The sequence below is a fragment of the Acanthisitta chloris genome, unplaced genomic scaffold (assembly GCF_000695815.1).
Source record: "Acanthisitta chloris isolate BGI_N310 unplaced genomic scaffold, ASM69581v1 scaffold7522, whole genome shotgun sequence".
Classification (NCBI taxonomy): Eukaryota; Metazoa; Chordata; class Aves; order Passeriformes; family Acanthisittidae; genus Acanthisitta; species Acanthisitta chloris.
The window spans coordinates 75,566-88,926 of NW_008658769.1; positions in this window are offsets into that span (position 1 = coordinate 75,566).

Consider the following 13,361-nt stretch of genomic DNA (forward strand, 5'->3'; position numbering starts at 1 on the left):
ATCCATGCAGCAAAGCACTGCTCTGTGAATGAGGGCTGGATAATTTGACTCTAAACTGATTATACATAAGTACTACTCTAAAAGCAGTGAAAGAGTTGTGAGTTTTATTTCACTGACACTGATTTCCATAGGAATAAGAGCTCATCATAAGGTATTTGACAGAATAAAGAAATATAATCATGCTGTGCACTTGTTTCTGCAATAACAAGACAGAACTTCATCATTCAGTTTATTTTCCATCCATGGCATCCTTTGGGAAACTAGAAACTCTTCCTTGCAAAGACTCTTTTTATTGGGCTACATGATCTCCTGTTATCTCTGCCAGCATGAATCACTCTGTGATCCTGTGATCTGTTTACATAACTCTTACAAATAAAATCCATGTCCACATCCATCAATTATTTACCTGTATTTCTATAGATGTCCCAAATATATGGTTTTGACCTTCAGGGTGAAACACTGAAGCACAATAGAAAATTCCACTTGACCAAAGCTGGAAAAACTTAGAAGCCTATGAGTTATCCACTCCTCTAGACTCCTAGAGTAGCTTTTAGTAAAACAAGGAAGAGTAAATCAGGTTCATTTTGGCTCAGTGCAAAAATTAAAACCAGCAGCTGAAATTGCTTGGGGTGAACTTCTGTATTTGCCATTGAAATTACTAGTTTGAGCTCTAAACAAATTCTTGAGAGAACCTTTACAGACGTTGCCTAATATCACACACGACACGTATTTATCTTCTCACTTGTTAAAGTAAGATCCTTGTAGCTTCTAACATTCATCACCACTCAACATAGCACTTGAAACAGGGATGACCACTTTTTTCACCAGCCAACATAAAAGCAAGTGAAAAGAGTGATGTCAAAAAGCAGTAACACTGCACTGTAATTCCCTTTAGGATTTTCTCTCATCTCTTCTCACATTATATGAGCCTTACTTCACAAGCTCTCTTGCCTTTTCATTTGAAATTGTGATGGTCTTTCAAGAGAATAATCAATGAGAAAGCAATTTCCACACTGTGTAAAAGCATGTATTTTGTTTGTAGTCAGTTCTGAAAACATGGGTGTGTGTCCTCCCTGCACAGGATCAGTCATGGAACAACTGAAATATACCTACATATATATGATTATATTTAGTTATATATGTATACACTGTGTATGTGGCACAGGCCATAGCCTTGTAACCACATTCCCATTGCTCTGAGCACTGAAACTGGCCAATGTTTTCATCCATGTACATGGATCCAAATCAGGGTGTCATGAATTGTTGCGTTTTCTGTCTAATAATGTTTTCTTGGACTGCTGTTTTGGGCCTCTCTTCATCAGCCTCCCTTCAAATTGCTGTAAGAATTTGAGACTGGCTCTATATTAATCAGCTAATAAGAGTGATATATACCAATCTATCCTCATAAACACACATTTATCTCTTGCACTGGGAGTACCAGTGGTGCAGCAATGCAGACCAGGGAGGACCACTCAGTGTTCAGCACCAAGGTCAGCTCAGGACTGTGCACAGCCCACAGAAAAGGACCTCGATTCATTCAAAAGTCAAAATGTAGAGAAATCTTGAATTAACAAAGTACTTGTTGAAAACAAGCCATAGAGAAGATTATTTTTAGAACATCTAAACCTTCTGTTTGTCTATTAATTGCATTCTTTACAGTCCATTCTATGTGAGCATAATGCAAATAGCTGTGAGAGAGTTTGTAACGTTATTTACTTTTAGTGATGCACAAAGCAGCTGCAGTGGAGGGAAAGCAGATGAATTGTGCACAGCACTTGCATGGACTTTTCTTTGAACTCTCTATGTACAATATATGGGCTAAGTCATGCCTTTAGGCACAGTCTTGAACAAAGATCATAAATTGCACAATCTCCAAAGACATGATACTGTAGCACAACTCCCTCTTTGCTTCATGATAGGCCAACCACAAATTAACTTCTTTTGCAGCAGTCTACAGCGTGTCTGCAACACCTCAGGCTCACTCCCTAACCAGGGCACTGCAGTGCCACAAGAAAAGCTTATTCTCTTTCCTCTTCTTGTCTACTCCTCAACTACATTCTCCAGAGAAGGAAGATATAGCAGGTAACACACTGCATGTATGTCCCCTTGTCTCCAGACCAAGACAGACAAACATTTTCAGTCCCTTACACGCATGGATGTACCTAGATATTCTTTTTGTGTAGGTTTAGTTGACTTATATTCCCTTTGAGTGTGGACTTGAAACATGAGGATGCATTGGATAGATTGAGATTAATCTATTCCTGACTTTAAACTGCTCTAGATGCATGTGAGGTGCTCGCTCAGAAAGCTCTTTATGTATTTCATACATGTAAAGAAGCAAATGAGGTCCCACTGGATTTACTGTGTATCAAGCCAGAGTGCTTTAATATTTAGAGAATGAATTGTCCTAGGTTCTGAACAAGTCCTTTAGCAATCTGCTAGCAACCATAGAGCTATGCTGACAGGCTGAAACTCCCAAAATTCAGGGTGCTGTGGCTGTAGATAATTCTGACACATAGTTCAAAACCTGAACTGCAGAAAGGTTAGAAAGTCTTCCCAATGAAGCAGCCTGGAATGTGTAGCATCACTAGAGAGAACATGGCAATAATGCATATGGGAAACCCAAAACAAAGAGAAAAGTCAGTCACTGCACATTTACATGGTGATCAGACTGACACAGTACTGCACACAAAGACATTTCAGCCCAAAAGTTGTCCTTTCCATGAATCCCAAGGGCTTTTTGACATGGAAATGCTTACAAAATCTAATCCAAATTACCTAACTGCCTGTGCTTGGAGTAGCTTAATTAAACCACACTAAATTTGCATGAATACTCTCTCCTAGAATTAAAGTAATCTTAATTCAATTTAGGTTCATTTACTTTGGAACAGAATAAAGCTAAATTAAATTGAGCTCGCTTTAATTCTCAACATGAGTGTCCACATAGATTTTAATAGTTAATTAATCCACTGTACTTTCATAAGTGGAACTGCATGGATTTTCATAGTCCATGTTTATGTAAACAAGCTCTAAACACACTCTTATGTTATTTCAAGACTGTTCTATTTTCTATTACACTCCATATGGGCTAATTTAACAGTCACTAGGAGGAGCCAAGTATTAGCAGATTGTTCTTAACCAGGACTGTTTTTTCAATCACTGTGTATAAACGAAAGTTTTTTCATATATTCTCTGAATTACAGACCTTAATGTAGCCCTTTGGACCTTAAAATGATGAACAAAAAAGCTAGATATGATTTGTTAGAAGAAAAGAGCCTTTAAACTCCAAGTCTAAAAATTGTATGCTTAAAGATGTTCCTTGCAAAATAGCTTATAGCATAAGAATTGGATTTTCTAGATAACAGATGCACTAAACCCACATTTTGAAACAATTTTTGGACTCTGTCCCAGCACAAATCAATCTTATGGATTCTGAAAACACTAAGACAGATCTTGAAATGGTAATTAATTTGATGTCATGATTTTGATGTCAAAGAAGAAACTCTGATTTGTAGATGTTAAGGCTCTAACTCAAGAATCAAAATCAATGTTTTTCTAAGTTTCACTGTTTCCCAAGTTGTTGGGTCCCCTCATTAGTTTCAATTTTTGAAATGTTCTTCTGTTCATGGGGTGAGAAACTCTATCGTTGGCTGCAACTCCATTCAAATCATAGCTTGCTAGGCATGGCTCATGTTAGCTGTGATTCCAGTTGGCAGGACACTAGATTGGCTGTTGACATCAAGCCAACATTTAATTTTGTTTTCTTGAGTCATCTGTTGCCAGTTCCCATGACAACTGATCTTCTAGCCTTCGATTTACTAGCGAAAACCATTAAAATGGCCAGGAGTGCAGACAGAGATTCTTTGATGTAGATGGAAGTTCAAGTGTTTTCTTCAATGGAAATGGAAAGATCTTTTCAGCTATTACTTTAGCAACTTCTGTTCATGAAAACACAGATGTTCTTGTATTAGAAAAATAGACTGAAGGGTAGTTTCTAACAAGAAACCTGGTTTAGCATCTTTCTACTACAGAATGAAGGTCTTTGTGTCTAAAGATCACATGGTGCAGAGGACAGGCAAAAATATCTTTCTCTTCTTGCATAGTAGTAATGAAAGATGAAATTTAAGACATGGATTCTTTTGGTCTTCACTAGAGTCCCTGTACATTTCCACCTCCCGTTTCACAAATGTGTGACTCAGGTAAAGGAAATATCTGAGGAAGAAATAATTAGTGTGCTACGTCAGCCCAGAGGTTCTAACAGACCAAAGGTCAATCACAATGCTGTGGGAGCATCTTGAATCAAAAATACCATTGGCTAAAAATAGTAGTTGGTGTATATAAAATACATACAATCCAAATGTCCACAGGTTATCAAAGCATTAAATTAACAAGCACTAAGCACCCCAAAATCCCTTTGAAATAAATGGAAGCAGAAATATAACAGAAAAAGATGCACAACTGGTTCAAATACTGTCAGAGACTTCAGACAAAAACCCAGGCTTCCCCTTTATCTCTTCATTAGGGAAACATTTGCCTTTTGTACATGGGGAAAAAAAGAACCAAGCAACTAGGCAACTCCTTCATTCCATGCAGGTATTCCCCACTGCCCAGGAGCTGGCACTAACAAGCAAAGTTTGCAGGACCTCCACAGAAGGTGCAGCAGGCATTGCAACGCTTGCAAACTCAGGTGTGGATACAAGACTCATCTCTGTGTTCCAAGAATTAATGGCCCTTGCTAAGGCAATGCACTGGAGAGTTTTATGCACCCAATTTAGTTTATGTTTCATTACATGTTTCTGCATGACTCTTTCAGGCTGGTCCTTCAACAGCAACTCAGGATTGCTTTCCTAGATGTGAGGGTACATAGACCTATCATCTCAATTAAAACTGAGAGATTAAGGCAGTTACTCTGACAAAATTCTACCTTGCTTCTCTTCCCCTCCTCTGCCCAGTAGAAGCAGTTAAAACATTTCAAAGCTAATGGGGGTGTATGTGGGAGAAAGTGAAAGATAAGGAAAGAGAACACACCAGTTCCTCAGCTTCAGTTAACTCTCCCAATCCCACTGAAATCAGACACTTTCCACCAGTTGATAATCCAGCCTGCTAGAAATCCCAGGAGGACAAGGATGTTTGGCACCAGTCATGCTGCCTGGGACTGAGTGGCTTCCCCTTACAGCTTCCTCCCAGTCTGAGTACAAAACCACCTCTTGGCACTGGGTTGTTGTGGCTGGTAAGAACTGGTGTGAACTGATGACAAAAGGAAGTGCTGTGGCCAGGATGTGTGACTGCCATCTCCCAGTACAATAGAGATTAAACCACCACTCACACTAAATCTGGCAGCGTTTGCTGTAATGGTTTGAGCTGTGAATTCAGGCTCTGTGTGATTGTTTTAGAATGCAGTTGGCTCGTGAATGCCATTGATGCAGACGCCCTCAGACATTCAAAATGCTGTGTTTCATGTTTTGCTTTTATCTTTAAATATATTTGAGTAGGTTTTTTCTCCCTTCTGAAACAGCTCACATAATAGGTAGAACTAAAAATGATCTAATAGCTTCAATGCCTTGGAGCTACTGCCATGCATGAAATTCAAACTGTGCCTATAAAAAGCAGCAAGAGCTTTCTCTCCAGTTCACATTTTTAGCTATTTCTGTGTTTTTTGAGAAGGACAGAACTTCTTCATGTTTCAAGTCAGCATCAGTTAAATAAAATGCAGTCTGAAAGTTATTACAGGTCATCTGGGGAACTGGAGGCAAGAGTCTGGGGGGTTTTGACTGGTTGAGAAGGCAATAAGTTTAGCAAGATTAGTAGTTACTAATTAAGTTGATAGCATGACCCAAATTTGTTTTACAGCCCTGAGTTGCAATGACATCCATTATAGCTGAGCAAAGAGTTTCTGGTGGGTAATATATTTGCACCTTCATACTTTCTATCTGCATATTCCCTATGATAGTGTCACAGTTGTCCTGACACTATCACCAGCTTGTACCTGCTAGGTTATTTCTGCAGTGATGCAGCTGGTGAGGCCACACTGGTGAGGTCTCTTCTCCCAGGCAACCAGCAGCAGGACAAGAGGGCACAGACTCAAGCTCTGCCAGGGGAGGGTTAGGTTGGATATTAGGAAGAGATTTTTTCCAGAGAGAGTGCTCAGGCATTGGAATGTGCTGCCCAGGGAGGTGGTGGATTCACCATCCCTGGAGGTTTTCAAGCTGAGACTGGATGTGGCACTTAGTGCCATGGACTGGTAACCACAGTAGGGTTGGATTGATGATCTTGGAGGTCTTTTCCAACTAGGCAGATTCTATGATTCTATGAAATGTGTATGGGATGAGTTCAGCAGCCAAATACAACTAGAATTGCTCACTCCTTGTCCAATATCTTATGTATGCAACTCTTAATTAAGTTTATTTGCATTTTTGCAAAACATATGCTTGGCTATTCAAACCTTGCTTTGCACAGATGTTGCCTAATTTTGTTAAGTGGGTGAGACCACTATAATTTTTAGGAGAAATTTGCCAAATTAGAATAGATGGGACCATTTGAGTGTGTTCCCAGACTAACATGACCATTTGGTACCTTGCTTGTGAGAATTTAAATACTTTATCTCTTTTCCAATGCTCTGAATTAACAATTTGTGATTTCAGCAAACACAGATTGTTATTGGGTTTTACTATGAGCTTCATTCTAGCACAGGCAGACCCGGTGAGTTCTGAGACACATGCACATGGAGACTCTCCTGGAGGGTGTACATTGAGACACTCTTGGAGACTGGTATTAGGTTGAATCATAACCCTTAAGACTTTGGATGAGACCCCTCAAGGTGGAGAACTGGTCTGTCCACTGGAGCATGATTTAATTATGTCATTGGAGCCTTGGGTCATACTGTAAAGAGGTAGACAATGTCATATCCTCTGAACATGTTCTAACCAGTCAGGCATTTAATCAGAGACTGACATATTTGTTATGAATAAAAAGAACAGGAGGATACCATGAATTTTTACAGGAAGGCTTAATTGACAGTGCATTGGGTGATGAATGACTAATTAATAAAATGAAAGCAGAATATAATGGATTTGTACTTTGTTTATACACAAAACACATCAGTAGGACTCTTCAACCACCATTAGCTCTGCCTCTTCTGCAGTGAGTCATTCTGCTCCCTGGAAAAAGTCTAGCTGCATTATAGAGCTGCAAAAAAACTTTCTGGGTTGTCCCCCTGTGCAAGCTGGTTCTCAGAATTTAGGGGATTCTTTCCCTCTTCTTTTTTCCATTTCATGGTGGAACAGTTTGTGTAGATACCTCAAGGTTAATCTCATCAGAATTTTCCAAAAGTGAAGATATATACAGAAAAAAACCTTACTCTACCAAACAAACAGTGACAGCATCTATGGGTTCTTGGAGCTACTTGGCTCACTCTGGAAAGGAACTTGCACATCTTAAGTGTGGAGAAAGCAGGAGCAAGTGAAAGTAGATAAATTAATGACATGTAGTACCATGACTTACTCAGATCTTAAAAAACCAACTACTTCAATGTTCCTTTTTTGTTTTCATGCAATAAAACCAAAGGAAGGAAATCAGCCTAGCAAATTCTGGCTCTGTGCTAGCAACTCTAGTAAGCTCTTTCACAGGTAGATTGTCAAGAAAGGCCCCAAAGACACATAAAGGGATTTTCTCAAGGCTCAATTACAAAAGCATGTTTCTAAAATTTGTGTATACTACTAAATAAGACAGCACTTGGGCCACCATAGAACTAGATACACACATTAGATTCAGCCTTTGGTTAAAAAAAAAAGCATTATTCACCCAATCCGGTTCAGCTATCTGTCAGTTATAATGTTTGGTTGAAATACGTATCAGGGGTAACTCTGTCCTTGAATTCTTTGAAGGTTTAGTAGAAAATCCTGGGCAAAATGAAATAGGCATGGCAGCACCACATAAGGGAGAGTTCCTCTACAAATTTTCTTCATTGTATGTAAAAAATATACAAACCATTTGTATGCACAAAAATCCCATGAGTGCATATGCAAACCACTTAATTATGCCTGTTAGTTATTGTAATTGCCATTAGCATGTGCAATTACTTGCTCTGCATCACAATTCTAGGTGAATGGCTAAGTCAGCTACGAAATTATGAAGAGCTGACAAATTCCATTTCAAACCCCAAGCCATTTCATTACATCTCTTATTGTATAGTAAACAAAGTGCATATCATGAACTAACAAATTGCAAACTGCATCATTTCCTGAGGTGGCTGCAGTATTCCCAGGAGAACTGAGGTGGTTGTTTATGGAACAAGGATTCCCCATGTAATAGCTGTGAAATTGTCCTTCCAGTCCTTTCCATCAGGACTCAGTCACATCATTGGGATGGGTTATTTGGGCCCTGTCAAACCTTGGGACCACATCATTCGGATTGGTTATTTGGGCCCTGTCAAACCTTGGGTGTTCTCCTAGGGCTGTTATATATCTTTTTTGATGCTGTCTGAGATCTGATTAGAACACTTTCTGAATAAACCATTAGCAATAACTTAGTTACTTACATACAGAATTGCCTGGTTTTTCTCTATTTTGGGGGGACCAAACTTTGGTTGCAGTTGGGTTTTCTGGAGTCTTTTCCAGGGAGTGGAGGATAAGAATATTACAACTGTAAACATACTTTTTGGTGGGAAAAGCTGGAAAATGTAGGTGGTGATTTCTTAAGGATTATCAGACTAGATTTGTCCACGCACTTCTGCAAGACTCTTCTGCAGGTAAATCCTCTTGAATCTAAAAGCTTTGTTCCCATCTCTTATGATGACTAAATGGCTTCATTCCTGGCTCTGCATTTTAAATTGTTCTAGAGAAACAGCTCTTACAGAAGTACTTCATCTGCTGAAATTCAGTCCTAAATATAGCTGAAGTTTGAGCAACCTCTTATCTATGGATATTAGGGGCAAAATACTGCTCCAGGTTGGCCTCTTGTAAACTCCCTCCAAGCTAGTTTGAGGATGTTACTGCAGGCTTGATGGATTTATAGTGACATCAGCCATGAAGAAAGAAAATGCTGGAAATCCAGAATACCCTTGGGTTGTGCTTTTCACCTAACATGTTGCCAGGAAAACACACTAAACATAAAGGTAAACAGGTGACAGCTGCCATCCCCTCCTTACCTCCTTCTTCCACATCCCTCCACCAATAAAGGCTGCAAATCTCTTTTTATCAGCAACAACGGAAAATGAAAAATAAATAAAACCTGATGGTTATCCTCCCTTATCCTAGAGCTTGACCATAGCTGCAGTGCAGAAAAATCTACTTTCAAAATTCAGTTTCAAGCAGTAACACCACCACGAGCAAAACCCTAAACCTCAACCCCTGCTCTCCCATCAGGACCTGGACCACCTGTAGGCTGTACAGAATGCAATTCTGCTATTAGGACAGGGTAATCAGAATAACTTACTTATTAGAGAAAACCGTGTACTTGTCCCATGCCATTGTTTTCACTTATAATAATCAGCCTTCTTAGGAGATGCTACAGTTAAACAGTGATTATGTATGTGAAATCAATTTTCAATGGATATGGATTACATGATAGCACAAGACCTGAAAAGAAATTTAGTGTCCACACATTGAAAAGGTGTAGATAGTTTTACAGTCATGCACTGGTTTGGATGTGCAACTGTGAATTCCCATTATCCTCAAACAAACTGGTGGTCAGTGGTGTCAGACACAGATATGAAATGCCCATTAAAAATGAAGAGTTAGGACTGTTGAATTTCAGACAAAAGGCAAAAAAAAAAAAAAGAATATAATTACTCTTCAAAGATCAGTGTTATTGAAATCTGATGTTGGAGCCACTTTGAATTCGTTGATTTGCATATAAATAGAGAAGAGTGAAGAAATACAAGGGATATTTGGGATCCCAAAGCTGCCAACAATTTATGAAAATGACACCATGCACATCTTTGGGATACAATTGCTGTAAATAACCCATCTGTCACATGAAACAATCCTAAATAACAAGGTTGTCACCTCAAGCAGACTCAGATGGCAGTGGAATAGATAAAGCCTTCGTCACATCTCAGGAGGGAGAGTGTGTTATGAGCAGAACAACAATGAAATAAAGCAGCTACTTAAAACCACTCCAGACATACTATTTTGGAACAGTTGCTTTGAAGTCAGACCTTGTGAAAGCTTTCCCAATGACAAGATGAGAGGAGGAGTGTTGGGTCAGTCAGGCTTGTTGCAGTGGAGAAATGCCTACAAAGGAATCTCGGTGCTAGTTCTGGAGGCTACAAAGCATCTGACTTATCCATGATTTTGTTTTGTGCACAGACATATGTTGCATGGGAATGAGGGAACCAAAATTGGAGGGTTAAGAAGATATAATTAAAAATTTCACAAGAGTCATGAATCTCAATTTTGGACTATGACTTGGGTGTTTAATGATGTGGTGTGACTTGGGCACTTCAGAATCCCTCTGAAGATGGGATTACTGATTTCTGCTATCAAGGGACTGTAAGATATAAACTGTAAGGCAGGAAATCCAGCACTGCCATTAGCAGCACATACATGACAAATCCTGCAGATTTCAGCAGGTAATATTTGTTACCTTCAGGGGAATCTTCCATTACCAGTTTTTTACCTCTTCTACACAATTTCTTTTAGCTGCAAGACCTGAGCATCCTTGAACTTTGATTCTCTGGCACTTGCCCTTGCTCTGAGCTCAGCAGTGTCCCACTCTTATCAGCTGGGAGACTCAGAGCACTCTGCAAGAGCCATGAGCCCATGGAGCACTCACCCAACATTTCCATGACTCAGTTCCAACACCTGTAGAGCCAATACAGACTCCTTGGAAAAGCCTTTGAGAGCTGTTTAAAGGGAGAGCAGGATTTCTGTGGTAAAACAGCTTCCAAAAGCTGCTGACCACAGCAGTGTGAAGCAAAAAGGCAGCACTTACTCCAGCTATAGAGACCTTGCTGTAGCCTCTCTTTCAACAACCTCGATACGCAATTACACATCCATTCACCACCACTGCAGGTGCAAGCTGAGCCACAGCCATGTGTATAAATGTGTGTGGGTGTGCAAACGCTTCATTATGGTGATTTGTCAGCACAGTGAGGGATGCTTTGTGTCCAATGAATGTTTAAATTAGGTGCTTAGCTTGAGTGAAAAAACATTTCACTTTGCCTCCTCAGCCCTTCCCTCTCGACAGAGGCTGGAAAAGAAAGTAGTTTCAGCCCTTGTCAAAGAAGCAGTTTCCATCTAAAACCTAATCCTTTCTTGTGCTGTCCTTGAGTTTGTAACAATGAGGAGAAGTGAATCTTGAGGAATTAGTCGTGTTGAATCATATCTTAATCATATGCATGATATGCTCTTATGTAGCATTAGAGTAAGAGGCGTCACATCTTGTGTTGTCATTTCTGGGACAGCAAACTGGGGCTGTTCTCTGGCTTTAAATCATTGCTGGCATTAACGAGATTCTGACCAGAGGCTTTCTTTCATGTCCAGGCTATGTGCTGCATTATTTCCTATTAGATCACAATACATTGCAAAGGAACAGCTAAATTACCAAGACTAATCCTTTAAGTCTTTCTTTCTTTACGACGTCAGACAAAATAAGACTATGCCATATTTCTGTAATCTCTCTTGTATTAGGAGAATATTATGATCTATAACAACAACAAAATCTCTAAACTGCATGATTCCCCTTGGCTCTGATATGCTTAATCTCGTCTCTTTCTGTCAGAAGAGATATTTCTAAGTCTGTGTGATTTCATTTTAACAGACACTATCTGGCTAGAAATCAGATTATTCATGTAAAGCAGGGAAAAAGTTCTCTTGTGTTTCAAAATTAGTGTTTCTCAAAAACCATGATGTAATACCCAAAGTTCTCCTCTTTCTTCAAGAAACGTCTTAAAATCAAAGTTAGTTTTGAAGATCCAGGGCATCTACTGCCAGTTTCTTCCTACTTGGAAATGTACATTTAGATTACTCTGTTCAAAAGTAGTTTTTGCTCTCAGACAACTTTACATGAGCTTCCAAAATCTAAAAAAGATTCCTGCAATGCTCTGCTGGCAAATTGCAGGGGAATTTCTTCAGGGAGGGAGGAGAATTTGAATCAAAACCTAATTAATTAAACAGAAGTAGCCTTCCATTTCTTTTAATAGGACAAGAAAATATATAACCTCCTCCTGAGAGATCTGTCCTTTTGGGTAGATTTAAAACATCATCCCATACTTACCTATTCAGAAATTTTAGGTGTATTTCTCTGCTATTTTTATGATGTCTAAGCCACTAAAAACATATTCAGTAACTTAACTCTTTTATAATTACTTCCTTAGAGCAGCCAAGCAAACCATGATCTCAAAATGCATAAGCTCTTGGCAGTGTACTCTCTGTTTGGGTCGAGGTGGTTGGGGACCTGCTTGGGGTTTTCTTGTTGTTGGGGTTTTTTAACAAGTTTCTGCAAAGTATCTCTCATATCGTCAAAAAAAAAAGAGATGAATAGACAAATATTAAATCCCAGGATGGGAAGCAGAATAGATTTTCTGCAGGTGCAGGACAAAAATTAGCTGATTATAGGAAATATCAGCTCCCAAATAAGATGAGTAATGCCCCAGGTCACAGTGCAGGTTTTTTAAAAGAGGTTGGTAGAACTAGAGACCTTTGATGTGTTGGAATAGAGCCTAAACACATCCTCAAAGTTGTGTTAAGAGAGCAAGAGTGAGAAAAATGTAAATGGAACAGCAAGTTACTGAAAACAGATGCTTCTGGTTTTTGCTCCCAGGTTCTTCTCTCAGAAACAAGGGTTAGTTAACCACTTCTCATCTCGTGGCACCCACAATAACTTTGGAGCTTACTGGCAACTTTCAACAAAGGATACAGTCCATGCAAAACAACACTAGTGACCCTCTTAAGCATTGCCAGTAGGAAAAGTCTCAGTGTGAGGTCAGTTTTGCTTCTGAACCTAAGCATCCACACAGGAGAGATGCTGTAAGAGCCCTTGAGGGAAGAGTTTTCAGTCAGGCTGACACATCATGAGACAACAGAGGATCCAATCTGAAGTCATAAGTCATAATTGAGATTTTTGACAGTTTAAGAGCAAATTGAGGACTGAAAATGCTGAAATTGTAGACAGGAAAGCTTTGTTGGCTTCTCTGTTGTTACAGTAGTAACACCCATTCTATTTCTAGAAGAATAATTTGGAAGGAAGGTCTCTGGAGCAGGAGCTCCTGCATTTGCTAAGGCAGAAGAAAAGTGCTAGCTAATAGAATGAACTCAGACCAGATGGCAGAAAAGTGAAAATAAACTGTAGAGAAAACAGACTGAAAAGTAAAAAAAAGTTGCAACAAACTCTACTCTCAGAAGGGAACAGGAGAATGTAGG